The 13,666-nt window shown below is 56.6% G+C and overlaps 1 protein-coding gene across 3 annotated transcripts in view; it reads left to right on the forward strand.

Moving 5' to 3' along the window:
• Auts2 (activator of transcription and developmental regulator AUTS2) overlaps nucleotides 1-13,666 on the forward strand; it is an 830,583-nt gene that overhangs the window by 761,677 nt on the left and 55,240 nt on the right. The window lies entirely within an intron of this gene.

A 13,666-nucleotide genomic window follows, 5' to 3' on the forward strand; every position in this document is an offset into this window, starting at 1 on the left:
TGATTGGCTCAGGGTTCGAGGCATTCTAGGGGCGGTTAGAGTTAAGCATTCCCAGGCGGTTAGAGTTCTTGACCGGCTGGGCCCTAATAAGCTTGCCCAGGGTTTGCTCAGACAACAAAACGGGGGCTGCCTGAAAATGGGGTTTACTTTTAACTCTTCATTCCCCCCCTCAGTTCCCCCTCTCTGGTTGGCTGTTAATGAGTTAGAGTTGACTCTGCCCACAAGTGGGTCCCATTCTCTGCGTGGGTCAGAAAACAGTCAGCATTGGCTATGATGCTGGAATTTCTGGTCTAATGGAAAAGGAGCTTGGTCACTGTGGTTTAACGTGTGAGGAGAGGCCGTGAAGGCCAAGTTCTAGCTGTCGTGTTGATCCCACAGGATGGGAAGCAGGCCACATCCCCAGATGCTGCACCCAAACACGTGGCCATGGGGGGACAAGACTGCAAATAATCCAGGCCTGCAAAAGACACGTGGTCAGAGCCCAGGGCAGGCGGGTATCCATGACTGTGCAGTGTGTGTATGTGTGCTCACCCTTAGCTTTTTTACTCAAGGCTGGCTCTCTGCTACTTAAGCCATAGCTCCACTTGTAGCTTTTTGCTGATTAGTTGGAGATAAGACTCTTATCGACTTTGGTGCATAGGCCGGCTTTGAACTTCATTCTTTGGTACTCAGTCTCTGGAGTAGTGGGGATTATAAGAGTGAGCACACAGCTTAAGGGAGTTGCTTTTACAGCTTTGTGCATGCATGCCATCCTCTTGCAGATGGGGCTTGTTCATAGCAGGGGGAGGTTGACCACTGGAGGGCCTTCTGAGAGTCACTGGCAGACACTGATGTCACGGAGCTGGCCCCTGGCCTGGCTACTGAGTGTCTTCACCAGCCCATGCGGCCGGCAGCAATCATGGAGCCCAGACACCACTCAGGTGTGGAGGAAGGGAAAGGGCTGGCAGTCAGTGGCTGGTGAGGGCCTGAGATGCACCTCGCAGCTCCCAACCCTCGGTACCTGTGTGGCTGTGGTCCCAGCAGGCCAAGGAGGAGAACCCTTGCCTTCTGAGGATTCATGGAGCTCAGGCTTGTACCTCACATCCCCTCTGAGTCCAGATTGTCTCTAGCGCGGTCACAGCATGTGCTGTTCCCACTCCCTGGGCTATGCACTTGGGGACAGCAGATTTTCACACAGTTATAGGCAGGGAAACACTGAGTGGACACACAACTATTTCCACACAATTGACCACTGCTCAGGATGGGCACAGCTGCACCAAAGCTGCTGAGCTGTGGAGTGTGGACATGCATCCTAAGTCCACAGAGGAGGCAGAAACTGGCCACTGCACAGGTCTACAGAGGAGGTGGGAACTGGTCATGCCACAGGTCCACAGAGGAGGCGGGAACTGGCCACTGTACAGGTCCTTGCTCTAAAGGGGGTAACACCAGGCCCCAGTGGCTCGTGCTTACAATCCTAGCTACTCAGCGGTTCAAAGCAAAAGGGAGGGAGGGAGGACCTGGGAATGACAGCAGAGGCTGGAGAATGGGCAGAAGGCTACTTCATTCATTCTAGATACAAGCACTAAGGGAGGGGGGGTACCATCCCAAGAGAGGGGCGTGCCACCCATTCCATGATATGCCATCATAGAAACGTAGAAGGAGGGATAGCCTACAACTCCAAACAGGGAGGGACCCACAGCAGGAGCTCTTGGAGTGTAATTGAGGAGGCCCCTGTTGGATCCTGCTCAGCCTCACGAACCACACAGACCCAGGACACCCTTTGCTTTCCCCTTGCTGCTCTGGAGCCTGGGTGGGTGGCAGTCACTGGCTTTCTAGAAGTTGGGCATGACTTCTGAAAAGCAGGGCAAGGGCTCAGTGCCAGGGCGCCTGTGGCACTGGCTGTCCTGAAGGAAGCCGGGGGGCATCGGCGATCACTCAGGGACCAGAGCTGTGCGGGCTAGTGGAGCGTGGCGGGGGTGGGGGGTGGTCCCTAGGTGACCAGGGCTGTGCGGGGCAGGGTCCGGACTGGGCTGGCCAGCCTGTCCTGTCTCGCTGTCCTCTGCCATGGCTTTATGTAGACTGGTGGTGATGCCTGCTCGCTTGTTACCCTTGTGGCCTGCCTGCCCCGTGTCCCGAGTCCCCCACAGCCTCTGAACCCAGTGGCATCTCACTTGATGTCGTTCGTGCTGACAGCAGGATCCCTGTCACTCCCCTGCCGCCCTGTCTCCAGGTGCCTGACAGCGTGTTGGGGGCCTCAGCGGAAGGAATGGGGTTCTGCGCGTGCGTGTTGGAGGCCTCAGCGGTGGGAGTGGGGTTCTGCGCGTGCGTGTTGGAGGCCTCAGCAGTGGGAGTGGGGTTCTGCGCGTGCGTGTTGGAGGCCTCAGCGGAAGGAATGAGGTTCTGCGCGTGCGTGTTGGAGGCCTCAGCGGAAGGAATGGCTCTGCGCGTGCGTGGTTTGTCCCCGCTGTGTGTGCGCTGGTGCCCTAGTAAAGGTGGCCTTTCCCCTCACTGCTCGCCAGCGCAGGACAGACAGTCCTCCCGTCCCACGGGGCGGGGGGGGGCGGGGGGTCTTCGGTCATGAAGGCCAGGGCACACCTGTAACCCTGGCGACGAGGGAGGTGGAGACCGGAAGGGCCCAGTCCAAATTCAGCCCAGGCAGGAGGGCCGGACCCCTCCCTGGGAAACAACACCAAAGCCAGAAACGGTGCAGAGGGCTGAGGGGCTTGATTGAGCGGTGAAGTGCTTGCCCAGCGAAGCGAGGCCTTGAGCTCCATCCACCACCACCACCTAAATAATAATAATAATAGTAAATTGTGTATCACTAAACAAACTTGACAAGGAAGGGCAGGGATTCTAACCTGAGGTGTCTGGCTCAAGGACCACATGGTCCCGTTTGCTGGACCACGAGGCCTGGGGTCCACGTGTCTGCCCCACAGGCCCCCTGACTGAGCGGCTTCCAGAGCCCTTTGTAGATGTTCCTGTGCCCGGAAGGGAGGGAAGGGGGCCGGGGAGGAACATCCTGATGTGGAGTGCCACAGGTTTTAAAGCGGGTGACCCGGCCCCTTGTCCCGCCCTGTTCACAAACGTTCATTGCACCCTCCCTCTTCCCTCTCTCCCTTCCGGGGGATGATGACTGACAGGTTAATATATGTCTAACTCTGCATCTCAGAAATCAAAAGGAAGGTGCTGTCAGAATCACTTGTCAGAAAATGAGATTAGGTGCTCTTGTCACTCGTGGAGGAGTGCAGTTTTTCAGAGATAAGGTTTCATTTAATGAGGCTAAAAAGCCTCCTTTTGCACCAGAAGAGCTAGCAAGCGAGTGAGGGAGGAAGGGAGGGTGGGATAGAGGAGGGAGGGAAGGGCCCAGATGGGAGGGGGCCGGAGAGGAGTGATGATTTTCTTCTTGTGCCAGCCAAGTGTTTTATCACCTACCTTGAGCTGCAACTCCTGGCACCATGCCTGTGGTCACTGGTAACCTCTGCCACCGGTCCTGCACAGGGTACAGGGTGGACCCCACCCCCACCCCCTGCGTGGTGTCCAGAGCCACAGACACTAACGAAGTGTTTCCATGGAAATGTGAAGCTGGTGTGACCAAAGGCACTTGCCAATCAGATCACCTCAAAGTGGAACTGAGGAGGCAAAGCATACAAGGAGGAGGCATAGCAACAGTAATAGCCAGGTGCAGTATGCACTCCTTCAGTCCCAGCTCTCCAGAGGTTGAGGTCGGAGGATCACAAGTTCTAGGCCATCCTGGACCACACAGACAGACTGCATCTCCAACAAACCAAAACAATAATCATATATTTATTAAATTCTTAACATATGCAGGATCCTATGCTAGCTAATTCAATCTTCCCAGCTCTGAGATGGGTACATTTATTTCCCATTTGATAGATTAGGAAGGAAAAAAACTGAGCAGAAGAGAGCAGACACTTGCTTTTGTTTAGGCAAATTCTCAAAACCACATTGCGGAGCCCTGGCTGTCATGCTTCCGCCAGGAAGCCCCCTCCACCCCTCCCTCACTAACTCCCTTGTGACCATGGGCCCACCAGCAGAGTCGGTGCTCTGTGGCCTGCGTGTGCACACATGACAGAGTCAGTGCTCCATGGACTGCCTGTTCACATGTGACAGAGTCAGTGTTCCATGGACTGCGTATCCACATATGACAGTCAGTGCTCCATGGACTGCGTGTTCACATGTGACAGAGTCAGTGTTCCCGTGGACTGCGTGTTCACATGTGACAGAGTCAGTGTTCCATGGACTGCATATCCACATATGACAGAGTCAGTGCTCCGTGGACTGAGTGTTCACATGTGAGAGTCGGTGCTCTGTGAACTACATGTCCACACGTGACAGAGTTGGTGCTCTGTGGACTGTGTGTCCACATGTAACAGAGTCCATGCTCTGTGGACTGCATATCCACACGTGACAGAGTAGGTGCTCCGTGGCCTGCATGTCCACACGTGACAGTTGGTGCTGTGGTCTGTGTATCTACACGTGAGAAAGTCGGTGCTCCGTGGCCTGCATGTCCACATGTGACAGAGTCGGTGCTCCGTGGCCTGCATGTCCACATGTGACAGTTGGTGCCCTGTGGTCTGTGTATCACCACGTGAGAGAGTCGGTGCTCCGTGGACTGCATGTCTACATGTGACAGAGTCCATGCTCTATGGACTGCATATCCACACATGACAGAGTCAGTGCTCCGTAGACTGTGTGTCCACACATGACAGAGTCGGTGCTCCATGGCCTGCATGTCCACACGTGACAGTCGGTGCTCTGTGGTCTGTGTATCACCACGTGAGAGAGTCAGTGCTCCATGGACTGCATGTCCACATGTGACAGAGTCGGTGTTCCATGGACTGCGTGTCTACGTGTGACAGTCGGTGCTCCGTGGTCTGTGTGTCCACACTTTCAAAGGTAATGAGAAATTAAGGAAAGTGACCAGGTTGTTAGGGAGTTAGTCATGCTTTCCAAACTTCTAAACTTTTACATGTTTCAGAATAAAAATTTGGTTTAAGTGCAAAGTACCCACTTAGCAAGCAGGAGGCCATGAGTTCAAGTCCCAAGACATCCAAATAAAACACACTAAAAATATAATGTTGGAGACAATAGCCACAACTGGTGGCTCACACCTGTCATCCTAACTACTCAGGGGCCTGAGATCTGAGGATCATAGTTCAAAGCCAGCCTGGGCAGGAAAGGTTGGAGAAACTAAACAAAGCTCAAATAAAAACTTACATCATTCTGGCAACAAGGACCAGTGGAAAGTTCACAGGAACAGGATCTGAAGCCAGGAGCTCCTGAGCTGCCAAAACAGGATTTGCCGAGAGAGACAGACAGGAGGGGAAGTGGAGGCCTATGGTATTTTTGAGGCCTGCTCCTCCCACCCAAGAGGCCGATTTCAAGCTAAGTCTGATCCCCAGATCCCTCCGCCCTTGGTGTAACCTGAACTTCTCACGGCCAGATTCTGGGGATTTACCTGGCGTGCTCTCCCAGGTATATGGGATCTGTGTTCACCAATGGAAGATTTGGCCTTCTCCAGGGCACATGTGTGCACAAACTGAAGTCCTTTCAACCACACTTCCATGTGAATTAAAAATTAAAATAAGACCCTGAGAGGGATATGCATGGTTCAGTGCCCCAAAGAAGAAAGGGAGACCAGAGTTTGCCCTCTCCCTTGATGAAATAGGAAACTGCCCCTTATTGTGGCAATGGCTTTTCTTGTTCTGGTGGCTGGCATGCCCCACCTTTACTGTGTGGGTGTCCTGTCCAGCAGCAGTCCTGTACCCCCTTCCATGTCTCCATTAGGACTGGACCTAATGGGGCTCATCTTCCTTCCCCTCTCTGCATGTTGGCCCTGACACAGAGGCCCACTTCGATTTCTGGTTGCTTTGGGAGAACCTATCCATGTAATAGCTCCAAAGGCAATGATTCTTTAGTTGTTCACACAGTTGTAATTTGGACACGGCTGTGCAGACGCTGCTCCCTTGTGCGGCAGGAGCTGGGGGAACCACACCTGGCTGTCAGGCAGTTGCCCAGCGACTGGGAACTCAGAGGCCTTCAGTCCTACGGCCTGTTTTCTTAATTGCAAGTCTGCTTGGGCTCCCTTAGAACATAGTGGTCCAAGCCCAGGGAAGCAGCACCTGCTAAGCCTTCTGGGTACTCAAGCTTGACACCCCAAAGTATGTTTTCTTCCATGTCCTGTAGGTTAGAGGCAGGCCCACAGGTGTCAGGACATTAGTTCTGCACGCACATATGGAAAGAGTTCAGCCTTGTAAGACCATGGTGGTCGCCATGGTATCTTAATTAGTAATTGTTGTCGAGAGAATTTGCCTGGGTTCTGGCATTAGCCTACAGGTACCTGTAGGCTGTGTTGTCCCCTACTGGTTGCAGTTTGTAGAAAGAGCTTCATAGCTGAGTTAATGTTTGAGATAATCTCTTTTGTTGGCAGAGAGGGCTGGCAATCCTGTTGCCGACTTGTTGATAGCTTATCCACCTGTCTCTTACATCGAAGGATAGATGCTGAGGGGAGGGTGGCGATGGTGATGGTGGTGGTGACGGTGGTGGTGGCAGGTGTGATGTGAGAGTCCAGTGTTGACGCTCAGGTGAGGGAATATACACATGCATCTCCAAAGTAGTGTCCTGTTCCCAGTGGGGACATGGCTTCCCTCTGGCCACACGAGAGCCACATCTTCACCTGTCAGTGATGGAGCCAGCCCACGTGTGTGCTTCTCTTCTGCTGCTCCTCCATCTGCCTGCCTGTGCAGATGACCACAAATAGTGATCACCAGAGAGTCTGAGGAAGAGGAGGAGCGGTGGTGTTAGGGAAGGGAGTGGTCGTGCTTGGGAATATGTCTTGTATTACTGTGGGGACGTCTCTCAGGACACAGCAGAAGGAAGCTCAGGGTTGACGCCTGGGCAGCCAGCACCCTCAAATGGGCCTGAGAGGAGCTAGCTGGTGGGGCTTAGCAAGTGCAGACTCACCCCGGTGGCACAAATGCAGTATTTGATTGTTAATAGCTGGCATTTGTCCACCAGGTCAACCGATTGCCGAATCTTTTCATCTAGGCAGAAAGCCACAGCCATTGCAAATGTTAGAGGTGGCCATAGTAGATCTTCTCATCCCTTCTCATCCTGTGAGGGGCGTGAGGGGGGAAGAGATTAAGACCCAAATAAGAGTGGAGAATGGGCAGCGTCTGCCTCACTGAGCACTGCAGCGCATCCCATTCTGACCGGGAAGAACCCCTGAGAGTACATGCTTAGACCCCAACATCCAGTAATGAGGCATTAGCCAGAAGCAGTGTTAGGCAGCTAGGCACCAGCGTGGACACCAGCTGTGTCCTGAAGATTGTGAAGATGGCCAGCAAGAGCTAGTGACCACTGAGGAGACCATGGGGGAGGCTCCCCATGTCACCTTTATACCCCAGGACGGGGGAAGACGCCCTAGGACAGGGACGGGCATCCACTCAGATGCCCCACATTCGAGCACCTATACTACCATTCCCATGGCATGCCAACAGATCCCGCCTGACCACTCAGCCCTCAGCGGCTCCTGGATTGCACACACCAGAATCCCACTTTTTTCTTTTCTTTCTTTTTTTATTCGTGCTGATACTGGGCCTTAAAGTCAGGGCCTGGGCGCTGTCCATGCGCTTTTATTGCTCAAGGCACTTCCAACTGTTCATTTCTGGCCTGGGCTGGCCTCGAACCACAACCCTCAGATCTCAGCTTCCTGAGGAGCTAGAGTTATCCGTGTGAGCCATGGGCACCTGGAAGATTTGGCATCTTGAGCATAGCAGGTAGGTGAGGCAGAACAAGAGAGAAGTCTTACAAGCAAATGAAGTGCTCTAACCCTGAATGTCACAGGCCCAATCACTCACTTAGGACCACAGAGATCTGCCACATCAGGTTACAGCAGGCAGCCATCTCCTCCTCCTCCTCCTTCTCCTCCTCCTCCTTCTCTTCTTCCTCTTGGCACACTCTGTCAGCAGGGCAGTGAGACCCAGCACTAAGTGAGGACAGGAATAGGGGCTGAATTTATTCTTCTTCCGCCTTTCTTCCCCAGGTCTGTCAGGTTCTGGGTGTTAATATTTTAATGTAGATTGGTTGCTAAGTAAGATATATTTTATGTCCTTTTTTATTCTTCTTTTCTTATTGCTAGTTTATAGTACACTGTGAAGTTTGAAAGTAAAATTCTTTTTCTCGACTTCTATACTTGGGAAATATTTATTCCCTGCAGCGTCTCAATAGTGTGCACCATAAAGCAGCTCGCTCCTGGTTATTTACTCCTCCATTGCTGTGGCTGTGTCATCAATTGTGGCGGCTCGGGTGCCAGGTGCCAGTGGTACCTGCTTTTACTTTACAGCAGGAAGAGTAGAGCAGTGACAGCCTCTTTTCAGAGAGATAAATAATGATGCTTCTGGTTTTTTGTGTGTGTTATTTGTTAGTTTGTACTTTTGTACAGGCACTTGGGCTTGAACTCAGAGCCTGAGGGCTATCCCTAAACTTTTTCACTTGAGACTGGCACTCTACCATTTGAGCCACAGCTCCACTTCCGGCTTTTTGGTAGTTAATTGGAGGCGTGATTCGTGGATTTCCCTGCCTTGGCTGGCTTTGAACCACAACCCTTAGGTCTCAACCTTCCTGCGATTACAGATTTACATTCTTATAATAAAACTGTTTGCAAAGAGGGCTGGGGGTATGGCTCAAGTGGTGGAGCACCAGCCTAGCAAAAGCAAGCAAAGCCCTGAGTGCAAACCCCAATACCATACACACACACACACACACACACACACACACACACACACAAATCAATGAAGTACTGAGGCCAGTGGGTTGCAAGTTCAAGGCCAGCCTGGGATGTTTAGTGAGACCCTGGCTCTTTAGAGAAAGTTGCTATAAAAGGGAGCAGCGGAGCAATTACCTATGGCTCTCACCTAGTATGCCCCAGACCCTGGAGCTGACCCCTTTCAGTGCAGAAGAATAGCAAATCTTCCAACTTCTATCTCTCACCAGGATAGAATTGCCCCTTTAAGGTTATCCTGAGGGCTGTCCTGGTTTTCTTCTTCTTCTGGTGCTGTTACATAGCCACCCGCCCCAGTTTTGACTTCGATCTCCACCCCAGTCATGCCTTCCAGAAAACAGGAAGGGGGCTAGAGGCATGGCTCCATGGTAGAATGCCTGCCCAGCAAACGGTGCTGCCAAAGAAAGGAGTGGGGGGTCCGGGGGTAAAGGACAGACACAGAGACTTGGACTGGTCAGAATGGAGTCGTTGGGGCATCTGGACAGAGATGAAGAAATGGACTGAGGTGGAGGTTAGTGGTCTGTGACAGGAGGGAGGCGCCAGAACTGAATATGGCTGCCCTTCTGTGGGCTCTCGAAAGGCCCAGCCGTGGCATGGCCAGCTTTTACCTGATCAGATCATCGCAAGGCAGTCACAGGGGGTCAGTCTGGTCCAGGCAGACGTCCAGAGTTAATATGCTAAGTGTGTTAGAGATACTGGCTGATCACAGTGACTTTGAGGGCGCAGTGGTGCTCAGAGTGGATTGGCAAAGTCACTACATGTTCCTGAGCCTCAGTTTACCCCATGAGGGGCCTGGCAGGGGCTCAGACAATCCCATCCCTGTGATATGAATCATACTACATCAAGAAGATAAGAAAGCCCCCCTGCCTTGATTGCTTGGAAGAATCACCGCGTTAATGTCTTTTCTTGAAAATGTAATGTTTGCCTTTGAGCTATCCTGTGTTGTAGAAATAGCTTCAGAATGAACCTCCTCCCTCTCTCCAGCAGCGGGCCTTGGCTGCCGTGTGTGTGTGTGTGTGTGTGTGTGTGTGTGTGTGCAGGCATGCCAGTACACCCAGTGCTTCTCCGTCATTCAAAAAGCCACCCCAAAAGTTCTCCGGGGGATACAAGTGGAGAGAAAGCACCATCCCCTACCTTTAAAAATAACTTTCACAACACTAGACAGCGTTCACCGTGTGGGGAGGGTAACAGACAGGGTCCTCTATCTCCCAAATTAATTTTATCGAAGCCCCTAGTAAAGAAAGCACTGAAGGGGAGTGGCCGTCGTCACCCCCATTCTGGGTGCGCCAATGACGGGGCCCCCTCCAAGCTGCAGGTGTGGAGCATACACTCCGGGCGCCCTCAGGGGCTGAAGCCCCGCCAGGCCCTGCGGCCCCGGGGCTGGGGGCGCCAGTGACAGATGGCTGGAAGCCAGGCCGGGCGTCGCTTTATTCTCTCCCTACCCTCGGCGTGCCAGGGAACCCGGGCTGCCTGGGCGAGTGCGGGGCGCGCGGCTGTCGGGTGGCGCGGGCACCGAGGCCTTTGTGCTGCATCCCAGACCCCGGCCCACCGCCGCTGCGCACCTACTACGTGCGCCGGGCTCCGCACCCGGGCACGACCCGCCGCGCGCCCCTCCGCCCGGGGCCCGCGCCCTCCGCCCCGCCACCCGGCCGCTCCCCTCCGGACCCTCCGCAGATGGCCGTCGGCCCCGTGTCCTTCCCCCGCGTGGCGGTGGGCTCGGAAGCCGCAGTGCCGGAAAGCCCGGAGCGCTACGGGAACGGCATCTGCGGCCGGGCCCCGGGGAGGGGCCGGCGGGCGGAGTCGCCGGCGAGGGGCGGGGCTCGGCGGGCGGGGCGGGGCGGAGGGCGGCGGCCAGGCCCCGGCCCCAGCCTCGGCTCCCGGCTCCGGCTCGGCTCGGCGTCGTGAGCCTCCCAAGTCCCGCGCCGAGAGCTGCGGGGGAGCGGGCGCCGCGGGCGCGCATCAGGAGCCGCGAGCCGGCCGAGCCCCGCCGGGCCGCCGCCCAACCCGGAGCCGCTCGCCACAGCCACCTATGGAGTTCACCTGAGCCGGGACCCGCGGAGCAGCAGGCGGCCGCGGCCCCGCGCAGATCCGCACCCGAGCGAGCCAGGAGAGCCCCCCGGGAGCCGCCGCGGCCCCTCCGGGGAGGCCCGGCCCCGCCGCCGGGACCCCGGGCCGCGCCGCCCCGGCCCCGCCTCCGCCCCGCCTCCGCCGCGCACATGGCCTCCTTTGTCCTGCCGCCGCCGCCGCCGCGCGCCTAGCCCCGCGCCGGGCCCCGCCTCGCCCCGCGCCCGCCGGCCCCGCCTCGCCCAGCCTTCGTCCGGCCCCCGCCCGGCCTCGCGACCCCGGCGCGCCCAGGAGGCGGAGCGGCGCGGGCAGCGCCCGGCGGGGACTCGGTCGGGCTGGATGCGCGCGGCGCCGGCTCCCGGCCGCCCGGAGGCGCCGCTGCCCGCGGCTGCGATCGGCCGGCGCGGCGGACTCGGAGGGAGCGGGGCGTGCGCGCGGCGGGGCCCCTCAGAGGACTCGGGCCGCGAGACCCGGCCGGCGGCGCCGCGCCCTCCTCGGAGACCAGGTAAGGCAGCGCTGGGCGCCATCGCGGACGCCCGCGCCCGAGCGGGGCCGCCGGGGCACGGGGCTTTGTTGAGGCGGCCCGCCTGGCGGGCGCGGGTGGCCGAGGCGGGCTTCGGGCGCCGGGCCCCTGCCTTCCTCCCCTTCGCCGCCTTTGTACTTTCCGGACTCGGCCCGGCGGGGCGCGGGGGCCCCGGCGCCAGCGTAGGGGACGGGGCTACCCGGAGTGCGGGGTGGACGGAGCCCTCCGGGGCCTGGTGCCGCCCCGCCAGCGGCCAGATCGGAATCCCGGGAAGCGAAGAGGCCCGGAGCGCGGAGCCCCAGCCGGCGGGGCCGCGGCGAGGCCGGAGCACCCAGCGCCCAAGTTCCGAGGGGTTCGAGTGCGGGGCGACTCCGGCGGCCGGGGCGGGCCGGGACGGGCAAGCTCCGCGCCCGGGACGTCCCGCGTCCGGGTCACTTCTCGAACTTTTCCGGGAACGTCGGCCGTGGCCCCGGCGCGATGTAGGAGGAGGAGAAAAGATGGAGCTCGAGATGCAGGGCCGCAACCGAGCCTGCTTTGTCCGGGGGTTTGGATTCCGCCCTTCGTGCCCCGTTTTTCCGAAGCCCGCAGCCGGGCGACCCCGCGATCCGGCGGCCGGGCGACCCAGGGACCGGGGCCCGAGCGCCCCCGCGATCCAGCGACCGGGGGCCCGAGCGCCCCCGCGACGCAGCGCGCCAGCGCACGGCCCGGGAAGAAAGGAGGGAGCCGCTCCCGCCGAGCCGGGCCTCCCGGGCGTCCACGCAGCCCGCGCCGCGCCTCCAGACTAACGAGGAAAAGGAGAAGAAATCCGCCCGGCGACCGCGGGGGATGCGGCCGAGTCCCGCCGCCCGCCGCTCCACGCGCGCGAAGACGGCGCCGGGCCCGCGCTCGCAGGATGTACAAACGCCGGGGCGAGCGTGGGGGGCACGCGGGGCTGCCCCCGGCCCGCACCCGAGGCTTTTCTGACGGCGGGTCCCTATCTGGAGAGGGGACCCAGAGCCCCTCAGATTCGTAGGATCTCGAAGGACCTCTCGGAAACGCGCCCCGGTATCAGCGGCGGCCTTTCCAGCTTTGGACACCGATCAGTCAGTCCACCGGGGCCCCGCGCCTTTGTGCGAGGCCTCCCAACGCGGCGCGGACCTGGTTTCCCTGAGCACTCACGGCTGGGCTCTGGTGATCAGGCCCTCGAGCCCGGCCCGGCCTCGGGGACCACTCGAGGGCCATCGGACAGCTCTGGGAGAGCCCCTGCCCCAGCATCTAAGAGGCCGAAGCTAAGCGCCTGCCCCCCCTGCACACCTCCTGCAGGTGGAGGCCGCCCCCAGGAAGCAGCAGCGACTCCCAGCCTCTGCTTTTTGCTTTGGGGTGTGGGGGAAAGGATCATTTCCTTCCCAATTTCTTTGGGCCAATTAGACATGTAATAGGTAATTTCAAAAATGTCAAGGGTTATTTCAGTTTGATAAAGTGATTCGGACTCGGCTTGTTTGTTCCTTTTTAAATATGTCAAATTTATTCTGTGGCACTTTCCTTTTCAAAGCCATGAATGTAGCAACCAATTCAAGAGAATTTCAAGCCCTTCTAAGACTTTCTCACTGAAGAACGGGAATTCTTGAATCTCAATTCGGTTTCAATGAAATCCTCACACTTAAGTTTTTTTTTTACTGGACCGCTCACAGCCTAACAAACCTTGCTTCGTATCTTGTAAAATAACCCCTTTAGTGGGATTTTTGGCTTTCCAGCTCAATTTTTTTTTTTAATCTACCGAACTTGTTTCTCCCTCTAACGTGTTTTTGTTTTGTTTTGTTTTCTAGTGGTTCGTTTCTGTGAAAACCTACTGTATTTGTCTAATTTTGTTTAGGATGGCAGAAAAGCTTTCAATCTGTTCTTTATTATTAATGGAGCAGAAGGGGGGGCTGTCTTCCTAGGGCTTACGTTAAATGTGCATTTGTGGGTATGTGCGGTGGACTACTAATGCGGCACAGGCAGTGATTTTTGTTCCCCTGGCCTTGATCCTTTTAATCTTCTGAACCACCCCGTATAGAAAGAAGATTAGAATGGAAATGAAGGGAAAAGTAGCCACAGCAAAAATACTTTGTCTTTTGTTCTGTCCCACGTGCCAAGAACTAGAACATGTTCCCCAGATAAACCCAGGCTGTTGCGTCTCCAGCATTGTAACCCTGAGAGAAGAAATAGAATACCTTCTTTGTCCCCCATTTCTTATGTGTCTTTCCTGCTTATTTATGGAACATTCTGTGCTTCACTTTATCAAGATCACATCCCTGTACCCAAGGGGATACATGGCA

Source organism: Perognathus longimembris, chromosome 1 (assembly GCF_023159225.1).
Source record: "Perognathus longimembris pacificus isolate PPM17 chromosome 1, ASM2315922v1, whole genome shotgun sequence".
Taxonomy (NCBI): Eukaryota; Metazoa; Chordata; class Mammalia; order Rodentia; family Heteromyidae; genus Perognathus; species Perognathus longimembris.